Source organism: Anolis sagrei, chromosome 2 (genome assembly GCF_037176765.1).
Source record: "Anolis sagrei isolate rAnoSag1 chromosome 2, rAnoSag1.mat, whole genome shotgun sequence".
In the NCBI taxonomy this organism is placed as follows: domain Eukaryota; kingdom Metazoa; phylum Chordata; class Lepidosauria; order Squamata; family Dactyloidae; genus Anolis; species Anolis sagrei.
The window spans coordinates 237,668,006-237,687,966 of NC_090022.1; the positions used below are offsets into that span (position 1 = coordinate 237,668,006).

The 19,961-nt window shown below is 41.5% G+C and overlaps 1 protein-coding gene across 2 annotated transcripts in view; it reads left to right on the top strand.

Annotated features, from left to right (window-relative positions):
- Window positions 1-1,297: 1,297 nt before the first annotated feature.
- MARCHF3 (membrane associated ring-CH-type finger 3) overlaps window positions 1,298-19,961 on the top strand; it is a 166,363-nt gene continuing 147,699 nt past the window's right edge. For both annotated transcript variants that reach the window (XM_060761991.2, XM_060761992.2), the window contains exon 1: window positions 1,298-1,526. The gene's annotated coding sequence lies outside the window, so the exon portion shown is untranslated. The remainder of the gene's footprint in view (window positions 1,527-19,961) is intronic.

Consider the following 19,961-nt stretch of genomic DNA (forward strand, 5'->3'; position numbering starts at 1 on the left):
GGGGCCGGATACAGCCCTCCAAGTTCATTTACCCAGCCCTCGTTCAGGGTCAACCTAAGTCTGAAATGACTTGAAAGTACACAACAGCAACAACAACAACAATCCTATCTCATCAGTCAAAAGCAGGCCCACACTTCCCATTGAAATACTGCTAAGTTTATATTTGTTAAAATTGTTCTTCATTTTAATGTTGTTGTTTTTTTTTGTACTACAAATAAGATATGTGCAGTGTGCATAGGAATTCATTCATGTTTGTTTCAAATTATAATCTGACCCTCCAACAGTCTGAGGGACTGTGACCTGGCCCTCTGTTGACCCCTGCTCCAGTGCATCCCTGATAACCAGGCCTGTAGCGAGGGGGGGGGTTTAGGGATTCAACCCCCCACCTGAAAATTTTCAGGTTAAAAAAAAATAAACCTGGTTTCCTCATGAATTTTAACTGGTTAACCAAATCCCCATGCTAAGTCTATGAGAAGCAAACATTAAATGAGTCCCTCCAGAACTGCAAGCACTATCTCAAGCAAATATTGACAATTTATTAACACTGTCATTACTTGCAGCAATAGCCAATGTAGCGAAGCAACCAAGTGGGGGGGGGGGGGGGAGTGTTGAATGCTCTCATTAAGGAGGCCAAACTTGGTGGAGGTGGTTGAAAGGCAGGTTTCAACTCCCACCCCCCCAAAAAGATTTTCAACCCCCCCCCCCTGAAATTTTCAAAACTCCCCCCCTCCCCGAAATTTTCGACCCTCCCCGAAATTTTCAAAACTCCCCCCTCCCCGAAATTTTCAACCCTCTCCGAAATTTTCTAAACTCCCCCCCCTGAAATTTTCAACCCTCTCCGAAATGTTTTTCTTCTGGCCACAGCCCTGCTGATAACATAGTGTTATGGGGATTCTGGGAGCAGGAGCTGTAAACACTTGGAAGACCAAAGTTTGGACAACACTGGTGTGGATGCATTCTTGATGAGTCTACATAAGGCATGGGCAAACTTGGGCCCCCTGGGTGTTTTGGACTCCAACTCCCACCATTCCTAACAGCCTCAGGCCCTTTCCTTTTCCCCCAGAGGCTGTTAGGAATGGTGGGAGTTGGAGCCCAAAACACTTGGAGGGCCCAAGTTTGCCCATAGCTGGTCTACACAATGCAAGTTCTCATCTCCACCTTGAGGCTGGGGGGTGCGCTTCCGCCCTCTCCCCAGCAGGGGCCGCCCTTTCCCCCGCCCGCTATTTGTCCCTTTGGCCGGCCTTTTCCCCGCTGGCTCCGCCCCTCCCGCATTCCTGCAGGGCTGCCTCCCTCCCTCCATCCGCGGCGGTTGCGGAGCGCAAGAGGGCACGGGGCTGCTGCTGCTGCTGCTGCCGCTGTCATTAGGAGGCGGGCGGCGCGGCTGGGTCTCGCTGGGCAACTATGTCCGCGCTGCTGCTGCTCCTGCTGCTCTTGCTGCCCTTCTCCTTTGCGCCCGGCAGCCCTTCTTCCAAAGCCGGGGAAGCTGCGCCTTGAATTGCGAGGGATCCCAGGGGCACAAAGGAAAGGTGAGTCCCTCTTTTTGCGAGCTCTGTTGTTTTCCTTGAGCTGCCACCCCCTCCTCCAGACTTCGCTTGCTGCCTGCTTTTCCTCCCAACTCTCTCCTTGCAACTTCATTCTTCCTAAACAAGCAGCACCCATCCTGATGCCAGCGGGCCATTGGAAACAAAGTCCTTCCGAACTTCTTCCTGGCTTTCCCATCTCTATGCAAGGGCATGTTGACTGTGACTATCTCTTCTCCCAAACTCTTAGGACCAGGGGTTTGTTTGGGCTCTGATTTTGGGATCCTTGCATGCATACAGACATGCATAATGAGATCTCTGAGGACCTCAGTCTGAATTGTTATTGCATGGTGACTATCTCTTCTCCCAAACACTTAGCACCAGGGGTTTGGCTTGGCTCTGATTTTGGGATCCTTACATACATAGACATCTTCTATATAAATAAAAATGTAATGTTAGTTTGTGGGATTAACAGAACTCAAAAACCACTGGACGAATTGACACCAAATTTGGACACAAGACACCTAACAACCCAATGTATGTCCTTCACTCAAAAAAAAAAAATTATTTTGTCACTTGGGAGTTGTAGTTGCTGGGATTTATAGTTCACCTACAATCAAAGAGCATTCTGAACCCCACCAAGGATGGAATTGATCCAAACTTGGCACACAGTTCTCCCCTGACCAACAGAAAATACTGGAAGGGTTTGGTGGGCAGTGTCCTTTGGTTTTGGAGTTGTAGTTCACCAACATCCAGAGAGCACTGTGGACTCAAACAATTATGGACCTGGACCAAACTCTACACGAATACTCAATATGCCCAAATGTGAACACTGGTGGAGTTTGGGGAAAATAGAATCTTGACATTTGGGAGTTGTAGTTGCTGGGATTTACAGTTCACCTTCAATCACGGAGCATTCTGAACCCCACCAACGATAGAATTGGGCTGAACTTCCCACACAGAACCCCCATGCGGGCCACAGCAACGCATGGCAGGGGATGGCTAGTATATAAATAAAAATGCAATGTTCATTTGTGGGATTAACATAGCTCAAAAATCACTAGATGAATTGCCACCAAATTTGGCCACAAGACACCTACTAACCCAAGGAGTGACCATCACTAAAAAAAATGTTTTTGTCATTTGGGAGTTGTAGTTGCTGGGATTTATAGTTTACTTACAATCAAAGAGCATTCTGAACTCCACCAGTGATGGAACTGAACCAGACATGGCACACAGGACTCCCATGACCAACAGAAAACACTAGAAGGGCTTGTTGGGCATTGACCTTGAGTTTGGGAGCTGTAGTTCACCTACATTCAGAGAGCACTGTGGACTCAAGCAATGATGGATCTGGGCATGTTTAGCCTTCAGAAGAGAAGCCTGAGAGGAGGCATGATGAAGGAGTTGTAGTTCACCTATATACAGAGAGAAGGAGACTCAAACAGTGATGGTTCTGGACCAAACTTGGCACAGATACTCAATATGCTTAAATGTGAACATGGTGAAGTTTGGGGGAAATAGATCTTGACATTTGGGAGTTGTAGTTGCTGGGATTTATAGTTCACCTACAATCAAAGAGCCCCATGAACCCCACCAGCAATAGAATTGGGCCAAACTTCCCACACAGAACCCGTCTGACACTCCCTCATGATCCCCTTAGGGGTCCTGAACTTTAGGTTGAGAAATGCTGATTTAAGCCTTACCCCTTTCTCCAAAATGCTTGGGAGCAGAAGTATTTAGGATTTCTCTCTCTCCAGATTTGAGGATACTTGTATATACATAATGGGATCCCTTGGAGCCTGAAAACAAAAATCCGTTGAGGCAAAGCTTATATAGGTTGACTATCTCATGCTTGGGACAAGAAATGTTTGGATTTAAGATTTGTTCTTGGATTTTGGAATACTTCCATACATACTTAATGAGTTCTCTTGGAGATGAGACCCAAGTCTGAACATATTTATGTTTTATATAAAGCATATACAAGTTGACTGCCTCTTCTCCAAAATGATTGGGATCAAAAGTGTTTAAACATTTAGGCTTTTTTTCTTGGATTTTTGAATATTTAAATATGTACATAATGAGATGGAGCCTCCAGTAGCTCATCGGGTTAAACCACTCAGCAACTGAATTTGCTGACCCGAAAGGTCAGCAGTTCAACCCAAGGAGCGGGGTGAGCTCCGACTGTTAGCCCCAGCTTCTGCCAACCTAGCAGTTCAAAAACATGCAAATGTGAGTAGATCACTTTGGTGGGAAGGGAACGGCTCTCCATGCAGTCATGTTGGCCACATGACCTTGGAGGCATCCACGGACAACGCCGGCTCTTCAGCTTAGAAATGGAGATTAGTACCAACCCCCAGAGTCGGACACGACTAGACTTAATGTCAAGGGGAAACCTTTATTATGCTTTACATAATGAGATCTCTTCAAGATGGGACCCAAGTCTAAACATGAAATCTCTTGGTGTGTCATATTCACCACAAACAGGTTGACTGTCCCTTCTCCAAAATTCTTGGGACTGGATGTGTTTAGGTTTTTTGTCCCAAATTTTGCAGTCCTTGCATACATACATAATGAGATCACTTGGTGTTCCTATAAAGAAGGAAAGTGATGTTTCCTATAAATCAGGCATGGTCAAACTTGGGCCCTCAGGGTGTTTTGGACTTCAACTTCTACAATTCCAAACAGCCTTAGGCCCTTTCCTTTTCCCCCTCAGCCGCTTAAACGGCTGAGGGGGAAAGGGAAAGGACCTAAGGCTGTTTGGAATTGTGGAAGTTGAAGTCCAAAACACCCAGAGGGCCCAAGTTTGACCGTGCCTGCTATAAACCTTATGCACATAGCCTAAAGGAAACTTCATACACGATATTTTTAAATAATTTTGGATATGGAACAAAGCTAGTATAACATCAGAAAGCAAAGTAGTGACTGTCTTAGCCACCCATGCAGACAATTTTGGAATTTTTTTGGGATTTCTGGATTCTTGATCTGTATTTCACTTCCTCCTATTTGTCTAGCTGTCAGATTATGTGTTTTGTTTTTGTTTTTTCCATATTTCTGATAGTTTCCTAAGCCTGGCTTTTAGGATACTGGTTATAATTACAATTGGTGACAAGTGTGTTGAATGCAAGCAAGAACTTCCAACTTTTGGTATTTAAAGAAAGTGTCATCCTTGCCAATAATGTCCATAAGCCACATTTACCTCCTGTGGCTGAAAAGGTGCTATCAGAAGGAAGCTTTACTCACTGCGAAACTATCGTACAATAATTATCCGGTGTAAACATGAAAAAAGTCATTTGGTGAACACGCAGAATGCCCGTAGAATAATTATCTGGTGTAAATATGAAATAGAGTCACTTGCTGAACATGCAGAATGCTCACAAAACCGGACAGATGTGTAATGCAGATCCCATGCTCAAAATAAACATGTGTGCCAACCCATCTATCATCCAGGATGCAGTTGCTATATCTCCAAGCATGTGCCTGTGTGCACATACAAATATAACGCATATCATGGCAACAATTTGGTGGTCAACAAACACAAACTAACCAAAACTAGATCTAAAATACCAAGCCATCTTGGTCTTGTGTTTCCTTCTTGTTCCAAAAAAAGGGAGAGCTAAGAATAGCCTTTCATATGAAAAATAGATAACCTGGAGCAATTTTTGCATTTCTTTCCATAGCCTGTTGTGACTCTCTTGGAAAATAATGCTTGCATGTCATGGCATATCGGTACCTTAAAAATAAACCAATACTATAATGTTTGTTGTCAGATATGTGTCTCTTCTTGCTTCTTGTTTCCACATATGTTCATTTCTTGGGGGATATGGTTTCGTGCTTTGTTTTGTTTCCTTTCCCTTCCTTTGTTTTTTTTTCCCAGATGAGGAGGGGCTGTAATGTGTGTGTGAAGAATGTCATTCCGAATGCCAAGTCTTGAACTTCCCCCTGGATGTCTGGGGGATGGGGCGGCAGAGACTGATGTGTGCTCTGTGTTGTTTTTGTTCCTCCTCCTCCTCCCCTCTGAGCGATAGCATACAAGTCTGAGTCTGCCTGTGTCCGTGAACTTTACGAGCATCCAGTGCAATATCACTTGGTGCAGATTCCACACGGCTTGCTGGTTTATAGCCCCACAGTCTGCCACCGGCCCATCTGTTAAAACACGCTCTGGCCAAAGCTGAGGAATCCAGGCATGGGGAGCAAGGGAGAGCTTTCCTCTCTCCAAGCCTAAATGCAGATAACTGGAACTCACGCAAAGGCACACCACCAATTTGTTTCTGTCTTTTTCTACCCCCAAGGAACTTGCTTCCGAGTAAGTCAGCTTCAGAGGCAGGCTTGGAAACCAGCGGATTTAAAGCATTGGGATTGAGCTGAAAACATCCTGACGAGTCAAGACTTTTTGGGTTCTTGCCAAATTGATTTTAATGATGGGCTTCTGCAAGCGGTTGGTTTGTTTGGGCTATTTTGAGGCGCAGAGGCAATTAGGAGTTATCTAATTAATGGGAGTCTTACACATCATCTTCTCTACCAAATCGGGGGCTGATTAATGAAATGCTGCTCAGAGTTTTCCCTGATCGAACTATTAAATCTGAAGCAGTGTGGCTAAATGGCGTCTACAACGGGAAGGATTCTTAGGGTGCTTCTACACTGTAGAATGAATGCAGTTTGACACCACTTTAACTGCCATGGTCCAGTGCTATGGAATCCTGGGATTTGTAGTTTGGTGAGGCACCAGCAGTCTTTCGCAGAAGAGGTGAAAGGCCTTGTAAAACCACAGCTTCCATCATTCCATAGCAGTTAGTGGTGTCAAACGGCATTCTTTCTATAGTAGGCATGGGCAAACTTCGGTCCTCCAGGTGTTATGGGCTGCAACACCCACAATTCCTAATAGCCTTAGGCCTTTCTTTTCCCCCCTCAGCTGCTTAAGTCCATGCTTGTTCTATGGTGTATGCACCCAAAGTTAGGAGAATTAAAAACATGGGAGCCTTGTCTTATTTACCAAAGTTCAGTATTTCAGTGCTAAAATGACAGGGCTGAGAATGAAGAGAGTATTGTGTGCATTTGCTAGGGTGCATATACTTCCACTAGCCACAGAAATCCACAATGATCTTCATGAATGAAATCCCAAATAATAGTTTGTCTGTTGGGCCAAAACTAACAGAATGAAGTTCAGCCAGGACAAATGCAAGATACTCCACTTAGGAAGAAAAAAAATGAAATGCAAAGATACAGAATGGGGGAAGCCTGGCTTGATAGCAGTACGTGTGAAAAAGATCTTGGAGTCCTTATGGACAATGAGTTAAACATGAGCCAACAATGTGATGCGGCAGCTAAAAAAGCCAATTGGATTGTGGTCTGCATCAATAGGAATATAGTGTCTAGATCCAGGGAAGTCATGCTATCCCTCTATTCTGCCTTGGTCAGACCACATTTGGAATACTGTGTCCAATTCTGGGCACTACAGTTTAAGGGAGAGGTTGACAAGCTGGAATGTGTCCAGAGGAGGGCGCCTAAAAGGATCAATGGTCTGAGGAACAAGCCTTATGAGGAGTGGTTTAAAGAGCTGGGCATGCTTAGCCTGCAGAAGAGAATGCTAAGATGAGACATGCTGAGGGCCTTGTATAAATATGTGAGGGGAAGTCACAGGGAGGAGGGAGCAAGCTTGTTTTCTGCTGCTCTGGAGACTAGGATGTGGAACAGGCTTCAAACTACACGAAAGGAGATTCCATCCAAACATTAGGAAAAACTTCCTGACTGTGAGAGCCATTCAGAAGTGGAACTCTCTGCCCCAGAGTGTGGTGAAGGCTCCTTCTTTGGAGACCATCTGTCAGGGTGCTTTGAATGCGATTTTCCTGCTTCTTGGCAGAATGGGGTTGGACTGGATGGCCCACGAATTCTCTTCCAACTCTATGATTCTATGCTGAAGTAATCATCAACATTTTCTTGCAATTGTTCAGCAACAAGTTTTTATCAATATCAAAACTTGATCTTCTTTAAGCATCAAAGCTATATTAGCTTCTTTCCAGATGCCAGTGATCCCCAGTCAGTAAAACTGAGGTTGGGTCTATACTGCCAGATTATCTGTTTTGAAGTGGATTATATGCATCTACACTGCCATGTAATCCACTTCAACACTGATAGTCTGGGTTCAGAAACTGGATTATAGTGTAGGTTATTATTTTTTGCTTTTATGTGTCTATTGGTTCTTACATACATAGCTTTATTACAGTCCATGGACCTGCAACTGTTAAATAGGTAATACACAGGAGTTAACAGAACTGTATGTGTCTGTATAATATGCTATACAGACACATACTGTTGGTTGTTGTGTTCAGGCATTGGATGTTTGCCTTTTTGTGATTGGAATCCACTCTGAGTCCCTTCGAGGAGATAGGACGGAATATAAATAAAGGATTATTATTTTTATTATTATTATTATTATTTATCGATGGGACCTGAGTTCATCATCTACTGCAATGAAATTAAAAGCTCTTATGTGATAACTATTATCACTGCAGACCACTTGGTCCTGGTGATTTCCCTGTGGCAGTCTTCTCTATAGCATCACACGTTTCTCTTACTGTAATAGGAACATTTGGGGGCCATTCAGCCAGAGCCCAAAATGTGCAAGCTCTTGCACTTTTACCAGAGGCTGAAAAGTAAATTAATTTGTCCTGAATTAATTAGATAGCTCAATTAGATCTAAGCATTCCTGAAAGGCCCGGTTCTAATGGGCTATGGGCCCTATGGGGACAGACTCCTGGGACTATTTCTGCAATCTCAGCAGTCCAATTCGCTTCTTTGGGCCCCATGAGCCTTGAGAAGTAAAGAGGGCACCCCCAACACCCCTTCAAAGACTTAAAAATACAGAGAAACAGAATCCCCCCCCCCATGCTTCCTGGCGCGCCATTGGTATATTCCAGGAGCCTACAGAGTGGCCTAATGGCAGCCCAGTAAGTTTCTCTTTTGGGTTTTTTTCCCCCGGTGGTCAGATGCCATTCAAAAATTTTCAGGATGGCATGTATACAGCCAACATGCAAAGACCATTTTTTCCTGGCTGTGCGGACTTAAACCCGCTCCGTAGCAGCTTTAATGTATGTCTGGAAGTGCCCTTGTTCTTCTGTAACCTTAGGCAAATCCTGTTTAATCATATATTCTTCTAGTTTGTCCTTTGGATTTTCATATTATTAATAAACAGAATTGAAAGAAGCAAAACTTTCTGCATTTTCTCATTATCAGTATATATTCTCCTGTAATTTCAGTATTATTTTCTTTTCACTCTCATTGCAGTTTATAGGATACGGGTTTTCATAGATTATTTGCAAATCCACAATTCTTTGATTCTTTGCATATTTCAACTTTTTCTCAATTTCATCCACCAATAACATTGATAATAGCCTCTGTAACAATTTAATCTGTCCATCAACTAAAATCTTCAAAGGACACCTTTTAATACTCATTCTCCTTTATCTTATACAAAATCAGTTGAATCTTCCCTCTTTCTTCTAAAGTCGCTGCTACATTGAATAAAACATCCTCTCGTGAATGCTGTACTTGCATCTCAGAACATTCTAAAATCAGTTCCTTTTTCCAAAAGATGTTTGAAGAATTCTCTTTTTTTTCTTCCACTTCTCCAAAACCCCTTTATTTTATAAACTCTTTGTATTCCATCTCCATCTATAGCGTCCCATTGTTCTTTTAAGAACTAACAACACAGGTTTGTAGTTTGAAAAAGGCTTTCGTAATATCTCAGTCTCTTTTGCCCCAGTAACTAAAGATTTTGAGATCCAAATCATATCGAGTCCTGAAAAAGACCTATGTCTTTCAGAAAAATAAGTGTAGACGATCTAACTCCATTTTAATATTTCCATGAACCAGCTATTTCCAAATTGTCCTTTAAATCAAACCATATCTTTGATTCTACACCTTGAGAAATCTTAACCTTTTCATCTGATGTCCTGCCTTTTTTCAGAAGATATTATCACATTCCAATCTTCCAGTATACCAAATGGCAAATCCAAAAGTTTATCCCTAAGATTAATTTAAAAAGTCTTCACTCGGCCTTTTGCAAATCTGGTCTGGATGCCCTGCATAGTAAACTTTCTCCTTGGACTAAACCGGTCCTGGGGCCAGATTGATACAATACCATGCCTACTATACCACACCATTCTTCTGTCCTGCAGAGATAAATTCTTGTCCTATTTTTAATGTTTCAAATGTTTTATATTCTTCTTTCTAATATGTGACCTTTTAAACAAATTAAACCTCCATTAAATTTCCTTGGATAATGAATTTTTTTTCCCTTATGGCAGCACTAAGTGTCACCAGATCCTTTTCACTATCCAATCAATATTTTTGGGATGATCCTTGGTCTCCTTCACCTGATGAAGTCTGTTCCTCTTGATCTTTTCTCTGTCTCTGTTTTTTAAGTCTCTGTTCTTCCTTTTCGTTGTCTTCTTGGCCTTTTTCTACATCCGGTACTTTCTATAGTTTCTTACAAAAGCCCTTGCTTTCTAGACCAATCCTTTGCTTTCTGAGCCAAGTCCAATCTTTGATGTCTAAAAGCTCAGTCCTTCCAGATTTTCCTATGTAAACAATATCTCATTTTGCCTGCCAAAACACCCATAATCTTTTCTCTTTCACTGATGTCTTAAAATCTAATTCAATACTACTATCAAAGTGTTTCTGTAGAATTGAGTCTCCATACTTTTCTTGAGGAAATGGTCAATTATCTCTCTTGGTGAGTGTTTTGCCCATACCAACATAGAGTTTATTCAATAAATACTATTTCAAAAATTTCTTTCCTCTTTTACATTGTCCAAAATTTTGGAAAGCTTTAAACAATTATATTCTTACATTTCCTGAGTTTTAGACAATATTATTATTTTCACTAGCCTCTCCAGCTGAAATTTAGCATGTGATTGACACCAAATCTGTCTCTGGGAGACTGGTCACTCTCAGAAATCCCTCCCAAATTATCATTTTCTCTCAGCAGTCACAGGAAAAAAAAATCATCTTTCGGAAATTGCATTTTTTTTAAGGATATAAGAAACAAGAGCATGGAGGTGCATGTTGAGATGTGACTCTCTTGATTAATTCAGACTTAGCTATAAAACCCTCTGGGAAGACTGCTGCAATATTTGAAGATCCTCTGCATGTGTAAAGGTGGTATGTGGCATGGCATCACTCTACAAATCCAATTCCTGGCTTATTTCCGTGTATGTTTGAAGCATCTGCACCAAGGTCAGGCTGAAAATGCTCTTTTTGGCTTTGGAACTATTTAAGAGCAGATGGAAGAGGATATTTTGTGCCGTTTATGTCCCAGTGGAAGACCTAGGATCCTGCTCAAATGTTGGCACTACCATAGGACAGTTGGCACTGGCAGAGGATTTGGGGCATCACAAGAAGTTGTAATTTGTTAGCTATTTAATTTGTGGTAGTTGTATTTTTATTTCCAGGATGGGAGATTTGGATTTTCTGCTTCTTTTAACAATATAAATATAAAGGACTGTTTCTCATGGAAAATATACACCTGGACATTTTACATCAGGAATGCCATTTCTTATTCCACCTTAGCCAGAAAAATAGATTAGGCTAGTTTTGCTTATTTTAAATGAAATGTGTTTACATTAGCAGATTGTGCATTTCAGTCGATGGATTGCCAGGATGGATTGCCAGACTGGTTTTCAGAGTGGATTGCAAGATTGCCTTAAAATACAAACCATGCCTTCTCGTTGAATTCTTTTTGTGTGTGCAATGGACACTTTTGGCAATTTGAAGAAGCCTATGGACCCTTTCTCATAATAACATTTTTCAGTTCATAACATGCTAAATTTCAGCTGAACAGGCTAGTGAAAATAAAGTTTTTCTCCATCCAAATTTACAGGAACCTTAAATTGATCCATGGAGTCCTGGGAGCCTGGATTGAGAACCCCTATTGTAGGAGATGTTTGGAAAGAAAATAATTTGGTGGGCCCATTTAATCTCTTAACACATTGAGAACATGATATCTTGTACCCACGTATCTCATTTCATTGGGACTTATTTTGAAACAGTTATTGAAAAGAGCTGTTGCAAAACTTTCCACTATTGATTTTTAAACCTGAAAGTGATGGATTGCCAAAAACAAGGTTGATGTCAGTTTAGCTTAATTTTAGCAACAATTCCTTTTTATCAACTGCCAGGGCATAAAGTATCACAATGAACCAAATCCTCAAGATGGCAGTTCTTTCAATATCTAAAACTGATCTATAATCTTGCAGCATTGTTTGGTTCTCTGCTGATCCCTAAACGCCTATTAATAGGTGCTGATTCACACATACAGATTTATAAAGTGTCATAATGGTGGGTTATAATGCACTGCTGGCAAGACCTTCCTATGGTTTCGTCTGAAGAAATGAGAGCTATGTCCTTCAGAAGCATGGATATGAATCCTTTTCTGAATTATAGGTGTTTAATTCTGGGTGACTTTTGACAGTTTTATGCTGCTGAGTGTCTCAATCCCACTTCCAATATGAAAAGTGTGACTAATGGCCTCTCTTGATGAGCTAATACACAAAGAACAGCTTTCTCATGAGTTAGTGCAATGGTCCAGCTAGGCTAGTCATCAGTCAGAGCTTGGAAACGTCAACTTGGCCTAGGGATTGAGAGAGTAGTAGTCCTAAAAGTAATTTTCCAAGGTCTTGTCTCAGCTTTGGTAGTAACATTGTAAATATGATAATTCCATCCATGGCTGCTAAAGATGTATTGATTTGATAACTGCTGTGCCAAATCAGTGTGCTGCTGGTTGACTCAATGGGAATGACCATTAAGCACTGTTACATTCGTATATTGTTGTTTATTTAATATATTGAAATGCTATTATAATATATTAATTGATAATGCCTAAATAATGCAAGAGCTGGAGCATAAGGAAGGCTGAGCAAAGAAAGATAGGCACTTTTGAGCTGTGGCGTTGGGGAAAAATTCTGAGACTGCCTTGGATGGTGAGAAGATCAACTGGAGGAAGGGATATTAGAGGCAAAGATGAAATACTTTGGCCACATAATGAGAAGACAGGAAATCTTGGAGAAGATAATGATGCTGAAGAAAATGGAAGGAAAAAGGACGAGGGGCTGACCAAGGGCAAGATGGATGAATGTTATCCTTGAAGTGACTGTCTTTGAAGGAGCTGGGGGTGGCAATGGCTGACAGGGAGCTCTGGCATGGGCTGGTCCATGAGTTCATGAAGAGTTGGAAGCGACTGAACGAATAAACAACAACAACAAATAATGTGGAGATATGAGATGAATTGGTTGTTATAAGGATGCATGGTAAAAAAATTCCCTATTAACAGTATTTTATACCAGGAGCCCCCGGTGGCGCAGTGGGTTAAACCGCTGAGCTGCTAAACTTGTTGACCGAATGGTCGCAGGTTCGAATCCGGGCAGCGGCGTGAGCTTCTGCTGCCAGCCCCAGCTTCTGTCAACCTAGCATTTCGAAAACATGCAAATGTGAGTAGATCAATAGGTACCACTCCGGCGGGAAGGTAATGGCGCTCCATGAGGTCATGCTGGCCACATGACCCTGGAGGTATCTATGGACAATGCAGGCTCTTCAGCTTAGAAATGGAGATGAGCACCAACCCCGAGAGTCGGACACAACTGGACTTAATGTCAGGGGAAAACTTTTACTTTTACGTATACCACAATTATGGATATATTTATGGATATATATATTATGGATCTATATATATATCCACATGGATATATATCCTTATGGATATATATCCTTATGGATATATATAGATATTATGGATATAAGTGCCCCAGGATGGAGATAAGTCAGGGATGGGAAGTCTGTGGCTTTCCATTTTGTTGAATTGCAGTTCCTATTGTTGTGATTGGTATAGATAATGGGAGTGGTAGGAAATAACACCTGTGTACTGTTGGAAGGCTTATCTCTGGGCTGAAGCCATGTGTTCATACACATTTTCCAGAGTATATTATAGAAGAAATATGATATTTTGTATTTGGTGCTTCTGAATTTTGTACACTAATCCTGCTTGCCATGTCAGCTCAAGAGTCTTTGGGAAGGCTTTGAACATTATGAAGTTAAATAATTGATGTGGGAATTAAATGGATGGAAACAGCAAATGATGTAATAAATGAGTCCATATTTGTTAATGGTTTCAGCCAATTGAAGCACAGCATGAGTTCTTTCTGTGCCACAGCTTTTCAAACTTTGCTCTGCCAACCAGCCACACTTCATTTGCTGTCTCCGTGCTTTGCTTTCAAGTTTGTGGCTCAATACTACTTGCATTAGTGTAAGCCAAATACGTTTGGCAAGGCTCTGACATAGCTTGTGCCCATCTTATCCTCATATTAAAAAACATATTTCAAAACACTTGACATGCACCAACTTCTTGGTTAGTCAGTCATTACTGTGGTACAAAGAAGAAGACATAATTTCTGCACAATAGAGAGTAGATGTGGTGAAGTGAAGAAGGTGTGCAGCACTTTATATCAGTTCTAGGCTCTGGACAGGTAATAGTTCCTGAGACATTGAGCTGGCATTCTTCTAGAATAGAAAGAAAACACTGAAGCCAGTGGGCATAAATATAATACCAGTCCCTGGCACATTGGGAAAAAATGGCCAATTCCCTACTTCAGTTAATGTGGAAAGCACTACTTTGAATGACAAGTTACACTTTCAGAAATTGTCTGCCAGCCTTACCCACTGCTCTACATTTTCAGTTGGGTTTGAGCAGGGAATGCTAGTGCTGTTATACTGCTTTTAGCAAAGAGAGTTGGGCCTTTAAAACAGAAATGCTGGCTGCTTGCTAGTTCTTCATGGGTGCTCTGGTGACAGCTGAGGCAGAAGCCATCCGCCTCATCTGTCATCTGACATAGAAATGATGAGGCTATAATGCCGACCTTGAATAATCTTATGCCAAGTGAAGCATGTACAAGAGCGGGCACAGGACTGGATTCCCAAATTAATTCAGCAGAAGCCCATGGCTTCATAGCACTGCTGCAAAGAATGGGGTCTCTTCTAATCAACTTTGAATAGTTTCATCATCTTTAACAAATAGGTTTAAACTTGCACCTTGGCTAATACTGACCTGGTTTGGAAAACTGCACCTTCAGCAACTAAAGTGCTAGAGCAGTGGTGCACACTGTAATTTTATGGCAGTGTTATCCCTGGAAATAAACAATCTCAAGAGTCCTCATCTGATATATGGTAGTATTCACTCAGACTTGGGATGAATACAGACATGCACAAACAAAAATCAACAGACCATATAATTAGATATATACCACATATTTCAAAATCATCTGTAATTAATTCAGAATCTGACTAGTTCAGTGATTTTCGCACTTTAATCCCAAATATTTTTACATATCAGAATTACTAAACCCATAGCAGCTTGATAGAAACATGTATATGTTTGTGAATGCAACCTCATAGATACCTTTGCCAGTAGAGACGAGATATGCATATTGTATGCAAGTTAACAACTTTAAAGCAATATTTTAGGTGAATGATTAACTTATCACAGAATTGTGATAATTAACTTATCAATTGTGATGATTAACTTATCACAGAATTGTGATAAGTTATACTTATCACAATTCTGTCATGACTTACCATGATAAAAACAAAAACAAAAACAAAACATTGTTACTTGCACCTCACAACAAGAGTCAGCAATGTGGTTTACTAAAATATGACTTGTTGGGTTGTGTGGACCTCCCTCTGCTAATAAACCATGATTTGTTATCTAGACATAAACAACCATCTATGCTGTCTGTTTAAATCATGGCTTGTGACACTATTAACTGCATCAGAGGCTTGTACCCTGGTTTGTTTTCCTAATTTCTCAACCTGGAACAGGAGTAGACAAATGGGACACTGCAACAGACAAACCATGGGCTAAAATAAAAGATGATTTATTGTGACAGGTGAATGCATCCATTGTGTTCATTGTACTTGTACATCAAAACCCAGGGACCAAACCTCAAATTCAGATAGCTTCAGGAATTTTTATGTGGGCTTAGCTGGATTTTGTAATATATAGTTAATGGCTTATTGCAGTGTCACCTTATCTGAATTTGTACAAATGCTTATATTAATTTTATAATTACTAAATTGATGCAGTATTATAAAGAACATGGTTGGTAATACCATTATTGGATTTTGAAAATACCACAGTTGTGTTATATGTTTACTCAGTTAGTTACTATTTGTTAATGAATGTCTTGAGTAATCTGCAAAAAGTATTGCTGATTTTGAAATCTGACTTGCCAAGTTGATATTCCTGAAGTTTATATGTTCTGACCATTCCCCTGTTCTACGTGGTATTTCGTTTCTCTATTTAGCTTATGGAAGGAATTGACCTTTCTAAAGCACAGGAAGGCCCATCCAATTTCACACTGGGACAAATAGGCATCCTGCAGTGACTGATGTTGACTGTCTTTTTGTGACATTTTCGAGAACCATATGGTCACAGCACAGGTCTTTTTACACCTTCAGCTCAACAGATGAGATTCAAAATTACAATTTTTTTTAACCCGCTGATGGATGAGCGTAACATTTTCATAGTGTGTTGTGTTTTGGATGCTTGTGAAGATATGGGAGTGATAATTCTGTAATCCCAATGCATCCCCTGTCTCATATCGCAGAATAAACTCCAAAGTTCAGAACAGGTCAATACCGTTGTAAGGCTATCTCAAGGTCAAACAAATATTGCACAAGCTGTAAACTCTTCCGAACTTTTAATCAGACAAGCAGTAAATGTGTGTTTGTGCATAGGACTGAAAATTAGATTCATAGAGTTGGAAGGGACACCATGAGTCTGATTCCAACCTAACCACGCCAACTAGAACATAGCCATCAGGTAGCTATTTACTAGCCTCTTTATGAAGATGTTCAGGGAAAAAAACCTCCTAATCTCTGTAAGTAATTGATTTAGGTAATATTCTAGGTGTGGAATCTACATTTAAGATGATACTTGGAATTGGGTTTCCAAACACCAAAAGCTAGGGACAGCCCCGGGCAATGTCATTAAGTATTTTTGTATTAAGCACCAACCACAGTTATTCACAGCTTGTCATTCAAACACATACACAGAGATCATAATATACTATACTCATTGAAAATTTAAAAAGAAATCTTAGTTAAAGGGGTTATTTTCAGATCAAAGTGAATCAAGGGGATTATTCTCACTTTCTTAGGGAGATTGGATAAGGAATATTTCCTCAAGTTTACCTGTATTTACCCAGAAGATGGATGCTGAGAAGAGTTCAGAGAGTGAGCCTGATACTATAGTGATTTGGAGGGAGGAAGCTAACTAAGTAAATAGGGAGACTATCTGGAGAGTCTGTGCAGGTTGCAGCAAGAAAATAATTAAGATTTTCAAATTGTAGCAAGCTGCTTCTTTAATAGATGAGCTGGAGATTTGTTTTTTCTTCATGCCTTGACCTGAATCCACCAAAAGTGGAGAATTTGCACACTTATTTCCCATCTGGACATAACTCATAAGAACTGGGGACTCAGGTCAAATTATAAATTCTAACAATCCTAGATTAGGAACCTCCTAAATTATACTGAGAAAAAGGAACAGGCAAACAATGGCTGAATATCACATTTTGGAAACAGAAAATCTGGTTATTCCTCGGAATTGTCTCAATTCATATGCAAAACACAACTTAAGCTTCATAAATACTCCGAAAATTTGAAAGTTTATGAAATGGTTCGGGACCTGCCTATCTTCGGGACCGCATCTTCCCCTACGAACCAACACAATCTCTAAGATCATCTGGGAAGGCTCTTCTCTCACTCTCACCCCCATCTCAGGTACGGTTGGTGGGGACGAGAGAGAGGGCCTTCTGTGTAGTGCCCCCCCTGGCTTTGGAACTCCCTCCCCAGGGAGATTAGGCTAGCACCCACCCTGTCCATCTTCCACAAAGATTTAAAGACATGGTCGTTCTGCTGTGGTTTTGACTAGACGATCCCCCAGATAGACTGGCCCCAACTAGGACCCAAAATAGTTGGGGCCAGTCTATCTGGGGGATCGTCTAGTCAAAACCACAGCAGAACGACCATTAAAGTGTAAAGTCCTTACACTTTAATATTATTCTGTACCTAAGTTTATAATGCTGTATTTTCATACTGCCCTCTATCTCTACGGTTGCCACATGAGCTATACACTTTATCCATCAGCCCTATCCTCACAGTTGTTTTTACATCAGTCCGCCCACCCGTGCCCAGAAACTGATTGTTATCGCAGAGCACATTGGTTGTTGGTATGATGTTGGCGTTTATTTTTGTTATAATGCTGTTGTTTTATTCTGTGTTATATATTTTAATGTGTTACATTTTAATCATTCTGTTTGGGCTCATAAGCCAACCTGAGTCCCTTTGGGAAGATGGAGGCGGTGCACAAAAATAAAGTTATTATTTATTTATTTATTTATTAAGAACCTTATTTGATCACCCAGCTAAGTAATAAAAGCCCTGTCGAAAAGATATGGGCTTTCAGGATGGATAATTTATTATTTCCTTCTGCTTGCTTGCCTAGTAATCATTATATAAAATAAGCACTAATTAATAGGCAATCTCCTTTGTAGTTAAAGGAAGTAGAAGTTCTTTACTAGATTTACATTTGTCACTTGTTAGCCATAAATAGCTTTCAAGTAATATTTGATAGCTAGAACCAACATCTTCTGGATCCGGCAGTCTGGCTTTAGGCCAGGACATGGAACTGAGACAGCCTTGGTCGCCTTGGTAGATGATCTTCGCAGGGAACTGGACAGGGGGAGTGTGTCCCTGTTAGTTCTGCTGGACCTCTCAGCGGCTTTCGATACCGTCGATCACGGTATCCTTCTGGGTCGCCTCATGGATATGGGGCTCGGGGGCACTGCTTTGCAGTGGCTCCGATCCTTCCTTGAGGGACGGACCCAGAAGGTGTTATTGGGTGACACCTGTTCGGCCCCACAACCATTGTGTGGAGTCCCACAGGGTTCAATTTTGTCCCCGATGTTATTTAACATCTACATGAAGCTGTTGGGAGAGATCATTCGGAGTTTCGGAATGAGATGTTATCTTTACGCAGATGATGTCCAAATCTGTCACTCCTTTCCACCTGTCACCAAGGAGGCTGTCCAGACCTTGAACCGGTATTTAGCTGCTGTATCGGACTGGATGAGAGCTAACAAATTGAAATTGAATCCAGACAAGACAGAGGTCCTACTGGTCAGTCGTAAGGCCGAACAGGGCATAGGGTTACAGCCTGTGTTAGACGGGGTTACACTCCCCCTGAAGACGCAGGTTCGCAGCTTGGGAGTGATCCTGGACTCATCGCTGAGCCTGGAACCCCAGGTCTCAGCGGTGGCCGGGAGAGCTTTTGCACAATTAAAACTTGTGCGCCAGCTGCGCCCGTACCTTGAGAAGCCAGATCTGGCCACGGTGGTCCACGCTCTTGTCACATCCCGGATGGATTACTGCAACGCACTCTACATGGGGTTGCCTTTGAAGACTGCTCGGAAACTACAATTAGTCCAGCGAGAAGCAGCCAGATTGCTCACCGGAGCGATGTACAGGGAGCATACAACCCCCCTGTTGCGTCAGCTCCACTGGCTGCCGATCCAATTCCGAGCACAATTCAAAGTGCTGGTTTTGACCTACAAAACCCTATACGGTTCCGGCCCAGTGTATTTGTCCGAACGGATCTCCCTCTACGTCCCATCTCGAAGCTTAAGATCTTCAGGGGAGGCCCTGCTCTCGACCCCGCCACTGTCACAAGTGAGGCTGGCGGGGACGAGGAGCAGGGCCTTCTCAGTGGTGGCCCCCCACCTGTGGAACTCACTCCCCGGGGAGATTAGATCATCATCTTCCCTTTTGGTGTTTAGGAAAAAACTGAAGACCTGGATCTGGGATCAAGCCTTTGGTCATTCTGTCAGCTAACTGAAGGATCTGATGATAGACAAGGACAAATGGAATGGAATGGATATATGGACTCTGAACCCTGAGCATGAGACTGTTTTATTATTTTATGATGCACTGATGTTTTTAATTAATTGTTGAATTGTTTGTATTTGTATTGCTTGTGAATTGTCTTGGGCATCTAATTGTGCCCCCACTGTAAGCCGCCCTGAGTCCCCCCCGGGGTGAGAAGGGCGGGGTACAAGTAAATGAAATAAATAAATAAATCTTTAAGTGAATTACTCCAGCTCACAATTTGTAAAGCCAAACTACTATTACTGCTATAGCCTGTACTGTTATGATGCAAGAAATAATATAATGGTAATAAAACTTTATTTATACCTCACCATCATCTCCCCAAAGGAACTCAGCATGGCTAACATGAGGCCAAGCCCAAATAACTACAATAAAGCAAAGAAAGTACATACAAAGCAGACAATAACATCAAATAAAAATGCTAACAATAACATAATAATACAATTA